The 19,279-nt window shown below is 48.3% G+C and overlaps 1 protein-coding gene across 7 annotated transcripts in view; it reads right to left on the bottom strand.

The window, feature by feature from the left end:
* Positions 1–19,279, bottom strand: part of ESRRG (estrogen related receptor gamma) — a 508,248-nt gene that overhangs the window by 450,919 nt on the left and 38,050 nt on the right. Inside the window, exon 1 of one of the 7 annotated variants that reach the window (XM_045861621.1) lies at positions 9,639–9,857. The exons of 5 other annotated variants lie outside the window; for them this stretch is intronic. The gene's annotated coding sequence lies outside the window, so the exon portion shown is untranslated. Of the gene's footprint in view, positions 1–9,638; positions 9,858–19,279 lie in introns of those variants that run through there. One more of the 7 variants, XM_045861584.1, reaches the window with a different exon arrangement.

Here is a 19,279-nt window from a genome sequence, read left to right as displayed (position 1 = left end):
GCCGGGCGGCAGCGGATGCCCACTCCCTGTCGCTCACACGCAGCCCGAAGACTGGTTCGGAGAGAGCGGTTATTGCGGAGGAACAGACACACGGGCATGGGACGAGGCGCCGAACTGGCAAGCCGAGAGTCATAAAACCTTTCTCTGTTTCTCCCTCTATAAGCAAATATAAACCTGCTTTATGACAGCCATCCTGGTTTCCCAGAGAAGCACTTTCGCGATAATAGCACCGTAGAATAAAAGCTTGAGCAACCAGGGGCATTTAGAAAAATAAAGCCTTCCTCTTTCCAAAGGTGTTGGCGTTGCTTTGTTCCCTTACACTGGCTGCCAGGGGCCCCCTTCTTCACACAGACTCGAGCAGCGAAGTGCCGGAGTGCTGAAGGCCACGGCCATGGTGTGTCCTCAGCACAGTCGGGTCGAGCATGGACTTCGTCCACGGGCAGGCACTCTGGCCGGTACCTAGGATGTCTAAGACGTCGTAGCTCCTGGTATTGTCAGGATGGTGATGGTCACATGTAGCTCAGTTAGTCAGCGCCCGTGTTCCATTCCAAGGGTTTTTACAGCCAGTAGGTGAGGTGTTTGTAGTTCTCATCTTTATTCTACATCCCATTGGGAAAATTCTAGTCATGACATCAGCCATTTTTTTTATAAAATCTGAAAACACGGAGGCAGCCAACTTTCTCCCTCACCTTTTCGGCTCTGGAGGGGCCTGGGGCTGGGCTGCTCTGTCTCAGCACTGCTTGCAGTTCGGGTTGGGCAATTCTCTGTTGTCTGCTGGGGGGCGGGGGCGCTGCCCTGTGAGCCCTAGGGTGTTCAGCAGCACCCCTGGTCTGTACTTCCTGGAGGCCCCTAGCACCCTCTGTCCAGCTGCAGTAACAACACAGGTGGTCCAACGTGGCCGAGTGTCCCTTAGGGGCAAGGGTGCTCTTCGCTGGGGACCGCTGACCTGCAGTCGATTTGAACCTGGCAAATAAACCGCGGACCCCGTTCTCTACGTACACCACAGTGTCAGGTGGCGCGCCCCCGCCGAGGGTTTCTCCTGGGCCACAAACAGCACGTCGCTGGCAGTGAAGTGAGACCCCCAGCCAGACGGGGCCAGCGAGGTGGTTAGTGCTAACGAGCTATGGTGAGCAAAACAGTCCAAACTTCCTCATATATGCGAACTCCACATTTAATTTTCTGCAAGATTACCCACAATAATTACAAAGTTTCTATAATGCAGCCTTAAAAGCTTGGAAGTAGGAGATCCATAAGAATTGATCTTTTATCTCTTACCTTGCCTGCGGGCCATGTCTGCGCAACACAGCCGAGGAACGCAGGCAGTATTTTCCTCTCATGTTTAGGACTATCAAAGTGAAACTTTACCAAAATTAAATTGATTATTAAATAGTCCAATGGGGAGAGACACAGGGCGACGCTTCGGCATGCAAACGACACCGAGGCAGACCGTGCTGATGTGAAGCATGCCCCCCGTATCTGAGCGTGCTTGTCCTCCCTGGGAGGACTCATCGTTTAACTTTCTAAATATACTGCAACAGTCTTAGCTGGTGGCTGCTACTGGTTAATGATCATTGGAGGGCAAAGAGCTGGCACCTATGGGACGCCAGTGCGTTCACCCTCCGAGTCATAAACTTTTGAGGCGCTAGTGATAGCTCGGATGGACTTCGTCCTGGGAATGTTTGCTCGCCTTGAAGATTTCAGAGCCATTATCAAATGTGTAACTTCCCTGGCACGGTCTTACATCAGTGACTTTCAAACTTTTTCATCTCATGGCATGCAAACGAATTCCTAACATTCTGCAGCATACCAAAAGTATATATTATTTTTTTTGCCAATCGGACAAAAAGTAGGCATGACAGTGACTCGTTCACACTGGACGACGACTGTTGTGTTGGCTGTTGTCGCTTTCTCATTTGACAATCTAAGGAGAAAGAGGTCAGTGCCCCCGACTAAATAGTCAGGCATTGCATGTTTTAAAAATTCTTGTGGCGCACTGGTTGAAAATTGCTGCCTTAGAATTACGCCACGCCAATACATTCACCCCACAGCAAAGAGCTATGTTTGGACCCTATTTACCTGATATGGGTAACGCAGAGCTCATATGACAGGGAGCACACATTTCCTTCACCTTCTAACAGCCACACGACTTCCAAGGTCTCATTCTAAAGCGGGGGAAGCCACCGTGTTTTAACCAAGAATCGGGTGAATGCAATTTTACGGTAAGGGTACACATGGCTTGGATGGAGGGACATTGCACTCTCTGCCCTCACCCTGGGTCTCACTGAGTTGTCCCTTCACTGTTAGGATGATACTACTGCCCTGGCTGCTGAGGCCCCGTGGACTGAGCACCAGCCTGCAAATGGAAAGGTCGCCGGTTTGATTCCCTGGCAGGGAACGTGCCTGGGTTGTGGGAGCCAGGTCCCCAGTTTGGGTCGTGCAAGACGCAGCCAATCAATGTTTCTCTCTCTCCCTTCCCCTCTCTCTAATGATAAGCAAATAAAATTTTTTTTTGAAAAAGATGCTCTTGCTGATAGAGGTTACTCTTCTACACACAGAAAAGGAGGGACTACATATAAACACGAGGACTCAGCTTGCGTGGACAGGGTTGGTCCTCTTGCTCAGATTGCCTCAATTCCATCTTCTGAGAAGCAGAGATGCACCTCCACTCTCCCGCCTGAACTCAGACGCAGGAGAGCCTGGGGACTGAGTGGGGAGAGGTTCTTGCCCCTCCCCACCCCCGTTCTATCACTGTTTCAGTTGAATACAAATTGAGAATCTTTCCGCCATCCTGTAATCATAGCAAGCCTACACAACACAACAAAATGGCATTACAAGTTGTTTCTCCTAACCGTTCTTCCCCTTCCTAACTTTCTTCACACCCAGGCTCCAGTCCCACCCTGCACCAACCCTCTTCTGAGACGGGCATCTCCAAGCGGTAGAATCCATTTAGATCCAGATGTCCCAAACCCCAATCTCTAGTTTCCTCTCTTTTCAACAAGCAATGTTCCTCTGAACAAGCTGCTTAATCTTGCTGAGTTAACTCAGCTGTAAAAGGAAGATGATAATTTGTGACTTCATAAACCTTCACCACACAAATGTCACGTGTCATTAGAAGCAGGACTTAATGCAGACCGGCAGTGGAAGGGAGTCATTCTGCATGTTATTCCGGTGGACGTGGTGAGCAAACAATCACTGATCAACACGCACAGTTATTCTCTGGCAGCTCTTTTCAAAAACTGGTCGTGTGGTTCCACGACCTTCTCAAGAAAAAAGGGGACACCCATCACTTTTTCTCCCCTTCAATCCCTTCTCTCAATCTGCTCCACATAAACTCTGAAAAGGGGCAGCTGCCACTTATTTTTTTCCCAAGAAGGAACCTACGGCCTTTGCCTGGCAGTCTGACTTCATGGGTTCTGCTTAGACTGATTTAAGAAGGAGGTCTGACCTTGGCATTAACCTTGGAAGTTACAAGGATTTCCCATTTCCTTCTTTCTAGTCTGCCTGGACCACATCTTCTCACACTTCAGTCTGGTCCGTCCTCTCTTTCTGGCCCTCTGTCCATACCCCTCACCCACAACTTCAAGGCGACCAGGTGCGGCCGGAAGCACCTCGAGGGAGGGAACTCCATCTGCTTTACAGACAGGGTGCCAGCCGGGTGCACTGTGGGAGCAGCGGGCGGCTGCTGGGGAAGACACCGCAGCACCTGGCAGATGCCAGGGGGCTGACGCACGGGAACGTGCCCCGCCCTCCCCAGGGCCCCGCCTGGGTTCCGGGGAAAGAGCATGCCGTAACCCTTAGCCCTGGCATCCTTCCTTAAAGCTCAGATGACGTCATTTTCACAGGTGAGGGCAAGAGCCAACCCCACTTAAAGGGATCACCCTCAGATTTCTGTTTCCCAGAAAGGCCCAGGTTACATACACAGATGTGACGGCCCTCCGTCAGTGTGCCCCCCAAGTTCTTGGAGGCTGATTACCAGATAACCACACCAGTCAGAAGACATCATCCCGGGGCAGGGAAAAATCTTTTTCTGGGAGGTCAAACACCAAGGAATAACTTTCATACCTGCCATGAGATGCTATAGCCACAGGGGCACAGTCTCAGCCTAATGAACCCAGTTTCTTCCTTTACAAAACTGGAAGGAAAGCATGACATTTTTAGCTCAAGATTTTGTTTTTTTTGAAAATCAATTCCATAAGAGAAGTAAAAACTACTTTATACAAAAAAGCATTAAATATTAAACACCTATAGTCTCCTCTGTATAGATTAATCTAACTTACTCAAAGAGTTGTAAAATCCCAGTAAGAATTAAGGAAATCTGCAGTGTTAACACCCCAAAAAGTGAAAATACGGTTTTGACGGTGTTTGTCTGATTGTTCGGTCTGTATCTTGGTATACCTCTATGCCAAAGAGGTAACATGAGATAATAAAGTGGTGCACTGGGCTTAAAGGTAAAACACCAGCATAAACCCCAAACCCACCGTCTCTCACGTGGCCTTGGACAGAGTAAGGCCTAACACGGGGATGGCGACCCTGGATCGCCTGCCTCCGCGAGTGCGTCAGTGTGACCGACGGGCCTCCCACGCGCCTCTCTCTCTCTTTCCTCTTTCTTGCTCGCTCTTCCTCTCTCCGCTTCCTTCTTCTCTCCCTTCTCCGCATTGTTCATGATACTGTCCCACCTTCGTCCCTTATCTTCTCCTGCCCATAACATAGAATTAAGTTGTGTTTCCAGATTTTCTGACTACTGAGGAACTAAATAAAGTTGCTTTTTACTGTGACCACCCTCCCTCTTTCTGTTTCTTTTCAATGTTCTAGAGTAAGTCCCCTTCATGATTATTGGGCCTCTCTTTCACTCCAGAAAACACACCTTTCTCATCATTTCTGCAAACTATCTCCAGCGTAATGAGGCAGTCTAAGGAACCTATGCAGGGAAGATAATAAATTTTAGGCATGGCTCTGTTAGTAGGTAGGAAAATTCTATCAACTCTTGTAGGCTCAAATTTCTCATTTATAAGGTGGGGGTAACTATTTCATAAGAGTAATAAGAGAATTAAATTAATTATAAAAATATGTAGTAAAACATGACATAATACATGGTTAAATGATAAATATATAATATAGAGCAGCTTTTATTATGTTCAAACTAAATCAGCTTTATGCATTAAAGAAACTATGGTTAACATTAATAATGGCAATTTTGAGAGAGAATTTCAGGATAGGATACTGCCCTCATCCTCAAAAAAATAAAAATAGAATAGCCATATGACCCAGCAATTCCACTTCTGGGTATTAATCCAAAGAAAACAAGAACACTATTCAAAGCAGATATATGCAAATATATATATATAAAAAATATTTATATCTATATATCTATCTATATGCACCCCTATGTTCATTACACCATTACCTGCAATAGCCAAGACAGGGAATCAATCGAAATGTCCACAGATACATAACTAGATAAAGAAGAAGCGGTGCACAGATACAGTGAAATACTACTGAGCCATAAAAAAGAATGAAACCTTGCCATTTGCCACAACATGGATGGACCTACAGGCTATGACGTTAAGTGAAGTAAGTCAAACAAAGACAAATACTGGGCCATTTCATTTACATGTGGAATCTAAAAATAAAAAAGTGAGTGAACAAAACAAAACCGAAATGGGCCCACAGATACAGAAAACAAGCTGATGTTTGCCAAAGAGGAGGAGAGCAGGGGGACGGAAAAATTGTCATTGAGAAGAAGGGCAGATACCCACGGTCACGCGCATGAGATCGCTTGCTTCTGACCCCAGGCTGTGCCCTCCGCCCTGGGAGGGGAAGACTGTGAGGAGGAGCTCACTGTGCGAGCCTGCCCACTGGCCGGACCAGCAGACAAGAGCGGGTCGGAAGATTGGCTGGGAAGTGTGAGAAAGTTGTCCACCTAGCAGCTGTCCCTGCCTGCGCAGCACAGCGCATAAACAAGGGTCTCTCTCCAGAGATATCTGCTGGCACCCTGTCCTCATTCCTTTCTGGAAAAAATATTCCTGTCCCTGGGAGGAATGCATTGCCTTCTCCATGCCACTGCCAAAAACCCAACTGGAGGCAACCTCCATCCGACAGAACCCCTTCACCGCTTTGATTCAGTTCTTAAAGAAGATTAGTTGTTGGAAGGTCATGGAGAAGCCACCCCGACTGCGCACGGCAGCTTGGGGTTTCAAAGCCTTCACTACTGAGGGGATCTCCGAGGGCCGTGCCCCTTCCTTTCACGCCAGTTAATCAATGAATCAACAAACAGTTAGTGCGCGCGACTTCCCTGGGGCGAGCGGCCACTTCAGATGGGCCTCGCGGGCTCAACAGCAGGAGGAAGAAAAACAGATTTTTCTGACTCCTCTTCCAGTTTCCATTTATAAAACCAGGGCCACATAAAAAGACCATGGGTCTCGGGTCCCTCTTTCTCTCGTCTCTGAACTTTTCTGGTGCACAAAGCAAGAGGAAATGCTGTATGGCTGAGAGACTGTATAAAACCTAAGAGGAAGGGGAAAAAAGAAGGAGAGACGTTCAGGGAAAGAAGGAAGGAGAGAGAGTCAGGATGCTTAGATTTCAGGGAGGTCGAAGGGCACAGCACACGTGTGCAGACAATCTCCCCAAGACCTGTCTCCTTGGTAACATACAACCTCCACGTCACTTGCCTGTTAGTTCCTACTGCTCTTCAGTGTACACAGTTTTCTTTGAGGACAACTGGTAACCGCTATCTTTAAACTTTTAGGATAGATGTACTTACAGATTTCTTACACTTTTATGTGTCTTCCTGCTCCTGAGGCCAGCAATACGGTCACAGATAAAATGTACATGCTGCTCTAATAGCCTAGTACAACAAATCTTAAATCCAAAAAAAAAAATGTAATTAAGCTGCTCTAAATGTGCACTGTTTATTTTACAAAAACAAAAGATCACATGAAACTGAAAATATACTGCATTAAGGTGCTATGTTGGCTCCTAGTAAATGTTACGAAGAACCCTACACTGTGCCACAAATGCATCCCCATCTTCCGAGCGACAACCAGTGAAGGTCGTGCGTCTCACCGGAAGAGGACCAGGCTCTGATGTGAATGTCGTCTTTCTCTGACCCAGCACTTAGAGCAGGATTCGACGGCTATGTTTCTTCAGTCAAAATCACAATGGAAACCAGCAACAGTTCACCAAGCACTTCCAGCTGTGCCAGCCGGGGAGTGACATACTTTCTGTGCATTAGCTCGTTTAACCCTTTCGCCCGCCAACTGGGACGGTCTGGAGGCTCAGGGAGGTGAAGTCCCTTTGCTCAAAATCCTGAGCACAGTGAGATCCAGAGCAAAGACTCCAGCCCACGTCTGACTCCAGAGACTGGACTCCTCACCACCCTGCAGCAGACACTTTACTTCTGTCCTTTAACTTGGAGAGGCCAGGCCAGGGAAAGTAGAAATAACGTATTTTACTATAATTCACCCAAAACCTCACTTAAACTTCCTATTTCCACTTAGCCTCAAGTTGCTTCGCCCGCCCCCACACTGTCCCCAACATGATGAGCTTCTTCTCGATACGCACAGTGAATTCCAAGGATAACAAACAAACCACTAGGCCCCAGCTAACCAGAACGTCGTGAAGAATTCTTCAGTCTAAGTATGCAGTCGGGCACACCACCATCTTCAAAGCTTAATAAAAAAAAGCTTAACTGTAAGCACTATGTTAACACTTACAGGTCTAAACAGCTCGCTCGAGACAAATCTCAAGGGTAGGTGCGGGGGATCGAGGGGCAAGCTCCTACGTCTTCCCAGCCTTCTCAGTTACAACCCTCGCACCTTCGTTCGCGTGCTGGTTGAACTTATGGTCGTGGAGGTGTTACAGAACAATAAACACCTGCAATTCCGTTATTCAGCATGACATCTATGTACGTACAATTACGCTTCCACTGAGAAATATCTGAATGCTGAAAAGGAGGTAAAATACAATCATTACCTTTTGCTCCAAGAGGATACAACTATGCATCTACCTGGATGAAACCTTGGGGCTGGAAACAGCGCTTCCCCAGACCTGCCTGTGTTGGTCACCACACTGCAGAAGTTGCTTGGGAAGCAAATAATCATTTTCAGAAAGACCAAGATTCAAGAATCCAGGGATTTAAGGAGGGAGAAGAAAGACCGTTGTATCATGGAAAAAAGCTAAGTGACAGAAGTACTGCTCCTCTTACTTCAAAGCCAGAGGACCGCTAGCCCACAGCCAGCGTGACCACCCTCGGAGGAAGCTCTGGGACACCCAGACCCCCTTATGTTCCTAGAATAAAGGTACTCACTGTGACAAATCCACAAGTCACCCCACTCTGCCCAGATCACGTTGCCCACTCTTCTCCATGGAAGCAGAGAGTGAGAACAGCCAAGTTTGCAGACTTTGCCACTCGGGTTGTTTGGAAATAGGTTCGTATGTTTCTCTTGCGGGGGTGGGGGTGGCAGGGGGTGGCAGGGAGTGGGGGGTGGGGGCAGCATATGGAAAAGAAAGGCTTTCCCTTTAAAACTGAACAGAAGCTGACACCACGTCACATGACCTTTTACCGTAATTTCTATTAAGATCATTTCATGTCTGGTTGCCTCTGCTCTCCTGGCTCATTTGTATTGTTTGCAAGAAGCCGTCGTGCGGGCAGTTAGTGGGGGCGGGGTCCATGGTTACCCGCCTCTGCACTCACTGGCCAAATGGAATGCAGCTCCGCTGTGGGTTTCAGGGAGCACGCTCTTAAGAAACCACAGTCCAGCTATCAATCAGGCTAATCTGAGGGAAATTAATCTCATAAACGCAGGGATTGGTGCGTATTAAAAATGGATAGGAAGGGGGCCTGGACTTGGTTGGAGTTCGAGGAGTGGACACGCCGGGACTGGACGTCAGCGTCTCAGAGCGTTCGGTCTGTGGTCTGCAGCCGACAACCTTTCGCGCCGTGCGTCTGAAGAGCTTCCACGGGCTACACGGCCACCCCTGAAAGCGAACCCGCCCCCCACCCAAACCGTGTGCGCGCTCCCTGCACCTGAACGCTCGGAGGCCCCAGCGAGCACCTGGACACGGGCTCGACCCTGCTGCAACCCCAGCAGGGCTCTCCGAGACGCACGAGGCAATAAGACACCCGACAGCACTGGGCAGGGCTCAGGGAAAATAAACGTCTCCGTGGAATTTAATTTACTCTTTACGAGTGAATTCAAACTGCAGTCTAAGACGTTTTAATCGGAGCCAGAAGAGTACAAATCCATGCTATTGCCCATGAATGTCTGTGGTTAATTCTTTAAAAACATCCCCCCCCCACCCCACCCGGGCAAACTTGTTTCTCAAGATGGACATGGCCAGCAATCACAATTCCTAATAAACATGTGGGAGTTTTATAGTTTCATGCCCACAATAATTGCCCCCCAAGTCATATCAGAAATGCTCAGTGAGAACAGCAAATAGTTAAAGCTAACATATTACAACCCCGTCTACTGCAAAGTCACTGTATCCGAAGCTACAATTGATTTGTTTCCTCAGAAGGAACTGAAAATGAATGTAACAGAACGTCGGAGCAGCCCCTCCAGCCCGGCTAATCGGATATTGTATAATGGTCGATCGCAGCTCAACCCGGCACTGTTGCCTGAATCGCACATACTCACACGTTCTGGGTTCTTCCGAGAGTTTGGTGCAGTTTCAAGGACAAATGTCTTGAGGAAGCCTCTCTACTGTGCAGCAAGGAGCCTAGCTCGAGTCTGACGGCAGGAGCATGGTGCTGAGCCGGACAACCGAGAAGGAAAGTTCCTGCGTGCAGAGGAGGTCTTGGAAAGTCTCGGGGTGGGAAGGCTGCGGGAACCGGGCTGGCTGCTTTGCTCCCGGGCTGTGTATACACTGTGGCAGCTGAGCTGCGTTTGCAGCCCTGCAGGAAGGAACCTTTACTGAAAACCAATGGCATCGCATTTCAGCGGGGCCGGTGCCAAGTGCTGGAGAGCAGGGCAACCTTTGACAACTTCACACGGTTCAGCCGGGCGGGCAGACGTCGCCATCGGCCTGGGGGGGAGGGCGGGCGGGCGGGGAACGTGCCCCACCAGGTGCCACCTGGGCGTGCGGGTGTGCTCCCCGGGAAACCAAACACTGTTGCCCACTGGCCTCCGACAGCCGCGGAGCCCCTCCCTGGCCTTCCCTTGCACCGCGTCTCCCCGTCTGCCGTCCTGCCCTGACCTCCCCTGGGCTGCATTTCCACAGGATCTAGAGACTGAGTCCGGCTTCTGCGATGTGTCTCCCTCTGTTTCTTATATAAACCCTCACGCCCCCAGTGTGCTCCTAGTCCTGTGCGGGGCACCTGCGTCTCCTCTGGAGGCCCTCCCAAATGAATGGGGGGGTAACTTAGGATGGAGTGGGGGGGTTCCCAATTCTGTATGCTGCTTCCGAATGGAGGGGCTGGGGTTTTCACATGACTGTTTCTCGGGGCTGGGGAGCATGTCGTGAGTGCTCACTGCGAACAACACTTTGCCGGAAGCTCCTTCAAGCACCAGGCTGTGGGGACATCCGCAGCAGGGATGCAACAGAGAGAACACGGGACAGGCTGTTCTGTGCGGGAACCACCCTCGTTCCCTCTCTTAATGGGGAGGAGAAGGAAAATTCTAGGCCTTGCCTGCTCTGAGAGGGAGAGAGAGTGTAAGAGACAGAGGGGGCGGGGGCAGCTGGTTGCCATAACAAACCTAACCCACGTCGCCACCCGAGTGGCCCTCGCTGTCCTACGCCCTCCTTCCGTCCCGATGACAAGTCGGGGTTACGGCATGTCATGCTCTGTTTTCTCACTTGCGTGCGTTTACGTCCGAGGGCAGAAAGCAGGACTGACAGTTTAACAAAAGGCCACGTGAGATGCGCCAGGCACATGCCGGCGCGGCGTTCTGCATTCCTCCGCTTCCCTGAAGGCCGTCTGGGCCGCTGGGGAACGGCCCCAGGGAGGCCTCGACTTTCACCTTGGCCGTGCTGTTGCTCAGAAGGGACCACGATTCCCTCGGCTGCGAGAGCCCGCAGAACGCGGTGAGGAGTCTGGTGTCCGGAGCCAGAGAGGTTGAGCTTCCTCTCCTGGCCCTTCTACTTTCTACCTGCGTGGGGTGGGGAGTCGCTGAAAACTTCTGAACCTCTGTCTCCTCATCGATGAAACGGAGACAAGACAGCTACGCTACAAGATTATGGAGAAGATGGAAGGAAACACCTATGTCACAGGCTGACCATGGTGCCCGGCACCCTTGCATTTGCAAACACTTACTGAGCCTCTTCTTGGGACCAGCCACCGTGCCACACAGACACAGGGGTGAGGGGGCAAAGCCGACTGAGACACGACCCCCTACTCTCCAGGGCATCGCTCCACCGGCCAGGTCATTGCCGCTTGCCGCCCCCCCACGCCCAGTGTGAGTAGTCTCTATCATAAAGCGCGCCAAAACCTCTCAAACGCTCTGTCTCAGCCCATTCAAACGCTGAGTCTCAGTACAATCCTAGGAGACAGACCATATGACGCCCGAGGTGCAAAGGGGAACACTGTGGCTGAAAGAGGTGAGGGGCACACAGCTGGGAAACGGTCGCCCGATCACCAGCCACCCTCTGACCTGCCGCAGACTCTAGACTCGGGGGGCGCGTCCCAACCTTCTGGCGTCTCTTGGCCACGCTGGGAGAAGAAGAGTTGTCTTGGGTCTCACGTTAAACACACAAACACTAATGAAAACTGATGAGCCAAATGAAAAGTTTTCAGTAAATCTACAATTTTGTGTTGGGCCACATTCAAAGCCATCGTAGGCCACATGCAGCCCACAGGCCATCGGTTGGACACGCCTGCACACATATGAACTCGATGCGTGGCATTCCTTTTCTACAGAGCTCAGTGTAGCACTGCTATCTTAATGGCTTCCTATGTATACACATGTCCCAGTTTTTAACTTTGCCGCATGTTTCAAGCATCCAAAGATAGCTTGCTTTATTTGTTTAGCGTACAATATACTGTGTATATGGAGGGCCTTGTGAATTCTGTTAAGAGCGATTAAATATTTACTGTTAAATTCAAACTAGATCCCAAGGCATCTCCTGATTTTGAGGTTCATTTCAGTTTCTAACAGATCAAAAAGTGTAGAAACCTGTTGATCACTGTCTTGTGAATCAGAGCAGAACACAGGGCCAGTCTTAGGTAGAATCCAAGCAGATTTTTGGATCTGCCTTTTAAAAACACATTATCTGTACAAGGAGCCCAAATTTCTTGAATAATTGTTGATCTACTGCTTCATTTCATACTTTGAAATGCAGTCCACTTCTGATGGAAGAATTGGCTAGATATTTATCAGCAAATCACACATAAAGACAAAAATATTATTGAAAGAGATCTGCATAGTATCTAGAACTTTGAGTTCAAAGCACATATTACATTAATTAGTTCTGTTATATCCTGAAAATCTTTTTCTAAAGAAATTTATAATTCCTATCATCATTTATAAGGATTTACTGCCAGACAATGATTCCTTCAGCCTTAATGAAAGTCCAGGAAGCTTAGATTAATATCAACGCCCGGCGCGCAAAGGACAAGCAATGTTTGAGACAAAGAAAACAGTGATTGCGTCCATTGTCTCTGTTTTTGGTCGGTCACAGGCTGCAGGGACACAGGCCGTGCACGGCAGCCCCACGTGGTGACACAGGCCACGGCCATCTGTGAAGGGAGCTGAGTCTGCGCCCCACGTGCTGGCATCACGGAGGGTGGAATTAGCAGGCTTGCTACATTTAACTGGCCAGCTGAGCACTATTTCCTGCTTCCTCCCTGAAATAAGTATGTAGCGCGTCCACCACAATTCTTGGGCCACAGTTGGTGAGAAACATGCCTCATAAGACCACTCGGGACCTAAACAAATCGGCCTAGGACTGGGTCAGACCCGGTCGGCACGGAGAGCTGGTTGACCCACGGACTTTCCCACACCCCCTTAACCCACACAGGCGGGCAAAAGTGGGTTCACAGTTATTCATAAGGAAAGAAGACGATACAATGATTAATGAAAAATAATGCAAGAATAAACTCTGTGTTCCCCAACTATAACCCTACCTCTGCCCACCACCCCTGGAAATACCGTTGTCAAGCACTTTTATACCCATGAGTGTCACTCAGCCCTTACAGCCATCTTGGAAGCAGATGCTTTTGTTATTCGCACGTTTACAGACAAGACAAATTCGGAGGATTTAGTAATTTTACACGATCACTCGGGCAAGAAGCAGCCCAGCACGAACGTCAAAACGGACGCTCTAGCTCGGATTCCGGGGCTTGTGCAAGCCTCCAACATACAGGGGCTGTGCACACACTCGCTTCCCTCCCATTCCTCTTCATTTCTCGCCCCACGGGGCAGTTACACGCAGACCAGGCCACCTCACACACACTCGCGAGCATGCCTCTGCCTTCCACCTCCAGCCACCTTCTACCCAGTCTTGTCCCACCCCTGGAGAGTGACTTCAGAGAACGTTTTCCTCTCCCTTTGCCCTCATCGCCCGGTTTTCAGGGCACTTGGATGTGAGAACACAAACCTATCACCGGTGACAAACCCTGCTCAACTTGCACTGTCCCGAGGGAAAGAAAGGCCATCTATTTTGTGACCAGCCTCTAAAAGTCCTGAAAGTTTTTTTAAAATCCCTTTCAGAGGCTCTCCAATAGTTTTCACCAACGTCTTTAACTTCCAGCTACATGTGCATTCTCTCAAACATCAACCTCCGGTGCCCAGATACATGGTGAACAGCTGTCATTCTGTTCCATGGCCTTCTTGTTATGTGTACCGCTTGTATTGTAATGGAGCAGGTTTTCACATCTTTGTCACTGACATACAATATTTCATTCTAACAAGTAACAGAGGTTTGTATGGCCTAACCTGAGAATCAGCAGTTCAGATTATCTTCTGTGGAAAAGGCGTGTTTTGAATACCCAATAATTGATCTACAAATGAGAATTCTTAATGCAAACTTGAGTATCTACATTTCACAAAGCTTTCATTTCAAGCCACTCACCCCGTGCTCAGTTCCTACTCTGCCGACTAATATTTCTGGCCATGGCATGAGGCCATACTTTGGTAAATGATTTGTTTATAGAATAGAAATAAACAGGACTGTAATTAACTGGTTCATTCATTATTAGTCAATTATTTAAGTCGGGGGTGCAGTAGGTTGGAGAACACGGAGTCAAACCACTCCCCCCTGGAAACGAAGACACAGAGGCCCCCGCTGTCTGATGAAGCCGGGAGCCAGATCACATTGTCAGCGCTGCCCCGCACCCTTCGGCTTGTCCTCAGCTGAAGATCAATGTTCGTCGTACACACATTAGCGAAAAAGAGCAAATTTCTAACTCTGAAGGTGATGGATCTAAAGGATCATCAGGCATTATGTCCTACTTCTGCAACCTTTGGAAATAAATGTTCGTACTAAATAGAAAATGAATTCCTGATAACTGAATTAAACGGTCCCTCGAAATAGCCAACTTTGGATTTCTTTCCACACATAATAACTTGGAAAAATATATAGCCTGTGTTTACTATAGCACTACAGCCACAGTCTCTAAGAAGAGCTATAACTCGCTAACAATTTTCCTGATTTATGTTTGAAAACATACAGGGCATGAAATGATTTCTGTAACCTTACCTCTTCCTCAAGAACACTGGTAGGCAGGAGATATATTCCCAAAATCATGCTGGATTGCTTGTTACGGCCCCTTTATTAATAGAAGTGTGTGAGGGGCAAATTACGCATGCGTCACACACACACAGAAATATCATTAGATGTTTCCCCATTAAGAGAGGAAAGAAGAAAAAAAAGAAGAGAGAGAAGGAGGGAAAGAGGAGGGAAAGAAGGAAACTCTAATAAAAGAATCTATTTTCATCAAATGTTTACCTTGTAAAAATGGATTGCCTTCTTGAGTAAGAAAGGGCAATACATATTATTCAAAAGAACAGTTTATGGATAATGGATAGTTATAAACTGTAACACATTATACAAATTTTAGTTATTCTTGCTCTTCGTATTTAACATATATGGAAATTTGCTTCACAATCTATAATTGTGCTAATAAAAATCAGCATTTGTGAATATATATTATATTGGTCATAAAATCAGCCTTATTAATCTAATATATCTTACAGAGAAGTAGAATTTAAATGGGCCACCCTGGTAACACCGATATCTGGAAACACCGTTTATCCTACTGTGTTTGGTACCTTCCAGAGCAGGAACATGAAAGTTTTGCCATACCTCATGTAAAATCAGCCTCCTGAAACTGAATCTTTAAAATGGCAAAAAATCACTACATCCGGTATGTGTATTTGCCCAGTGAAAAAAAATTCATTGGTATAAGGGAAGCAAAATAAACACATCCACTAATTAGCATCCAGGGCAGAGTCCTAGCCAGGTCATTTATTTTAGCAGCCGTGCCACCAGAAACAGCCATGAGTGTTCCTAAGTCAATAAAGTATCTCTGAATCTCCAGTGTCTTTCATTTATTCACCGGGATTCCAAATGCATTCACCCGCCCCCTTTGGGGTAACTAGGAGCATTCACTTGTTTAAATGAGCAAAGTATCCTTCACGATAGAAGTATAAACAGAGACCTGATTTAAAGCTCGCGATGATTCTTGGCAGCTGCAGAGACGATCAAGGGCGGTGGCATAAATATGTCATTAACTACCTGTGCGTGGTAGACAGGTCAGAGAGGGGTGGCAGGTGGGATGTACACTCGGTACAGTGGGGCAGGGGAGTTACCAGGGTAGTGGCTCTTCCCCGTCGGAAATCTGCAGGGTGGACTAAACTCATGGTATCTCATCTCCCCGAAAAAGACGCCTTCCCTAGCTGTGTGGCAAAGACACGCAGAGCCTTGAACCTTATCTCGAGGTGTCCTTCAGCCATTTTTATGTGAAGATTCACAAAGATTTCCCCAGTTACCCGAACCTGAAGATCGCAAACCCTAGGGCTGTGCATTCACATCCTCTTTCAAAAGTCCGTGCTCCTCTCCCCAGCCTGTCTTGCCTGAACGGCCCGCGGGCTCCCGGGCTCCTGCTCTCCCTTTTGGACGTCACCACCGCCGATTCCAAAGCAAGGCCCTTCTCTAAACTAAGTTCAAAGTAATCCCAACAAGAGGGTTCCATAGAAAGATCTTCCAACTCCCCCACAGGCCCCACTCCCACCCGCTAGCCTGAGTCGGGGGGAGCTCTTACACTCACGATCCCCGGCTCTGGTTCCTGAGGCCCAACTGGCGTGGCAACGCTAACCTACAAATGACGTGCGGAGCGGAATTATTTCACAGCTCGAGAACACTAATAGCAAAGTGGCAAGAGACAATTTCTTTGTCGGCACCAGAGGCCCCAGTACATTTTTGACGCTTTATAAAGATATTTTTAATGAATTGAAAAAGAAGTCACAGGGTTGCGAAACTGGGTCCATCGTCATCACTTCATAATGACGGACTTGAATGTCCATGGAGAAAATTTCAGTTGGTTTTCTCACAGTAGTGGTTCAATGGAAAGATTCCCCAGCTGCTCTCCGGAGAAAATAAGATCTGCATTTAAATGGAGATATGGGGGAGGGAATTTCAGGGGAAAGGGGGAAGGGTTTACAGGAACGAGTATAAAAAACACATGGACAAAAACTAGGGGGGGGTGGAAATGGGAGGGAGGTGGGGAGGGCTGGGGGGTGGGCTGGGATGGGAGTAAAAGGCAGAAAACTGTACTCGAACAACAATTTAAATAAATAAATAAATAAATAAATAAATAAATAAATGGAGATATAGTATTTCCAAATGCACAGAACCTAGAAGGCAGAGACTCTCAAGGCTTCCTAGTGAGAGTAACTCAAATTCTATCAGGTGCTTTGCATGCTGAAGTGATCTCCATTTCATAAGGTCCGGGCTGCTTCCGTAACAGTCTTTTCCCTTCGTGCATTCTTCGGAATATTTGTCACGAGGAGTTAAAATGAAAGCCAGTTGCAAAGTTCCCACACTAACAACAAGCAATTACTACCGTACATATTACGGATGCACACAGAAAAAGACCACAAGAGATAGGGTGGCCAGAAATGTTCAATAATTGAAAAGAAGAAATGACTTAATAGAGTAGTAAGCTTAGTTTACAATGCAGCCAATTTAAAGCCATAAAAATCCTGGGTAAAGATTTTATCTTGTGGTTCACCAGGGCCTCGGCTATCTATTATTCAAAAGTATCCCACCAGCGTTTTTCTTCATTAATGTGGCTTTGGGCATTTCCCTCAAAATCTTCCTGTTCCCGCAGCTTCCCGACAATTTTGAAACAAATACAAAAATTCCTACGTTATATCATCAATTCCCCTCGTGAAGATAACCTGATCTTCTGTGATTCACTGAAACCTGCTTCAGAGGTGAATCTGTACAGCGAACTTCAACTTCCTCTGATACCATTCGTTTGCGTTTCCCATCGCCAAACACTCAAGACATCATCAATAAAAACAAGCAAGCAAGCAAATAAATAAATGCGACAGGGCTAAACCGACTTGCAGTGCTCCGGCTGGAAACAGAAGCAGAACCTCACAAACAGCGCCCCTTCCTGTGCCACACCGACCCGAGCGGTTGTCTAGATGTTAAACGCCCTGAGGCACCAGGAAAGCCTTCCCTTGGGTGGGCAAAGTACGTCTCTGCAGGAGGAAAGAGAGACCCTTGGATCCCCGTCAAACTTAAACCCACCACCTCTGGCAGGCTCTTGCTAAAAGTCTAGCTGCAACCACGAGGTCCCTGCGGACAAGGTTCCCGCGCACAGCCCGGAACATTCTTCTCAGCCACGCTTCCCTCGAAGCCCTTCAGCTGCCCCGCCGCGCTCCCGCTGATTCAACTCCGGACTCAGCGTGAAAAACTACCCTGCCGATCACTTCCAATGCAACACTGGTGCAGTGAGAGCGGTGCTCAGTTGAGGACGAGAACGTGCCCCCGCCCCGTGCTACCCTTTTAATGCCTGGGAAAAAACTGTACAGAACAAACTGAGTGGCGCACACACGGGAACCTAATCGACCGATCTGCTCTATGCGGTTCAAGCACGACCCCATCCGAGGGTCCCCTCGCCCCCTCTAAAGAAGACTGGCAGGTTTCAGTATACACCATGCATGAAGATGTAAACGCTACTCGGACTTATTCAAGAAAATAAATGATCTGTTATTGGTGTTTGTCCCCGGAACCCGTGGACAGTGGTATCTCAACACACATGGTTCTAATTCTACATCAGGCGAAGTTAGAGAGTTATGGGCAATGTAAGAATAATGAAGTCATGCACAGAGACACGCATATGTTCGGAAGATCATGTAGGCCAGCTTCACGATACACGGAATTCTTTTCGAGTTTGCAGGAGAAGAGGCTCTGGCCTTGTGACTTCGTCCCCATCCCGGTTTCTAAGTCCCTTCTTTCTACCAGCGACTCCTCGGCTCAGATTTGAGAACTATTCAAATTTCCCTCCCTTTCCCACAATGACACGGGTGTCTCCCAGGTGGGCTCACTCACATGGATCACATCAAATCCGCTGCACTGAAAACAAAACAAAACAAAACTCAACAACACTAACAACCCTGACAGCACTCCCCACTCCGCTCCCTGCCTGCTGCTCCTGAACTTGGGCATTTCCAAACACACTCCCCTATTTGGTTTCTGGGCAGCATGAGAAACAAAGAAGAATTTCACTTCAAAACTAGACCAAGTCTTCAGTTGCCCGGAGCACTCCCAAACACCCGCAGGTCTGTCGACCTTCACTTAAAGTATTGGGCAGGAGTGTTCTGAAAGTAGGAGGAGGTTGTGTATGGACCTAACAGCTTGTCTTAACTCCCATGCTGAGATTTTTTTTTTTTTGAGACAGAGAGAAGGTGCGGTTTTCAACCTTGCCCTCTGGTCTGTTGCCCTCTGAAAACTCACTGGCTTTCTGTGTGTGCCTGTGCCTTGGAGCGGGGCCACTGGTCTGGCAGTACAACCCCAGCAGAGCAAGCGTGCCTCCCCAGCCTCAGCAGACCCATGGGGCAGTGCACAGCAGCACCGAGGCAGGCACAATACATGAACGCACACACACCACCATTCCACAGTGCCCGGGCATGCGGGGGTTCTCCAGGCCCTTCCGGACTCTTCCAGAATTGCACAGTAAGATTCTGAAAGGGAGGGGGAGCGGGGTGCAGCTAGGCAGGGAGCAGAAGAGGAGGAGGATGAGGAGAGCTTTGCCCTCTCTGTCTTTCTCTAAGAATCTCCCATCAGCAAACACGGGGCGACAGGAGGGCGCCTCTATCCTGCAGAGGCT

This window comes from Phyllostomus hastatus, unplaced genomic scaffold (genome assembly GCF_019186645.2).
Source record: "Phyllostomus hastatus isolate PE091 unplaced genomic scaffold, TTU_PhHast_1.1 phas_contig_148, whole genome shotgun sequence".
Lineage (NCBI taxonomy): Eukaryota > Metazoa > Chordata > Mammalia > Chiroptera > Phyllostomidae > Phyllostomus > Phyllostomus hastatus.
The sequence above is the reverse complement of the archived record's forward strand: the minus strand, read 5'-3'. Positions and strand labels throughout refer to the sequence as shown.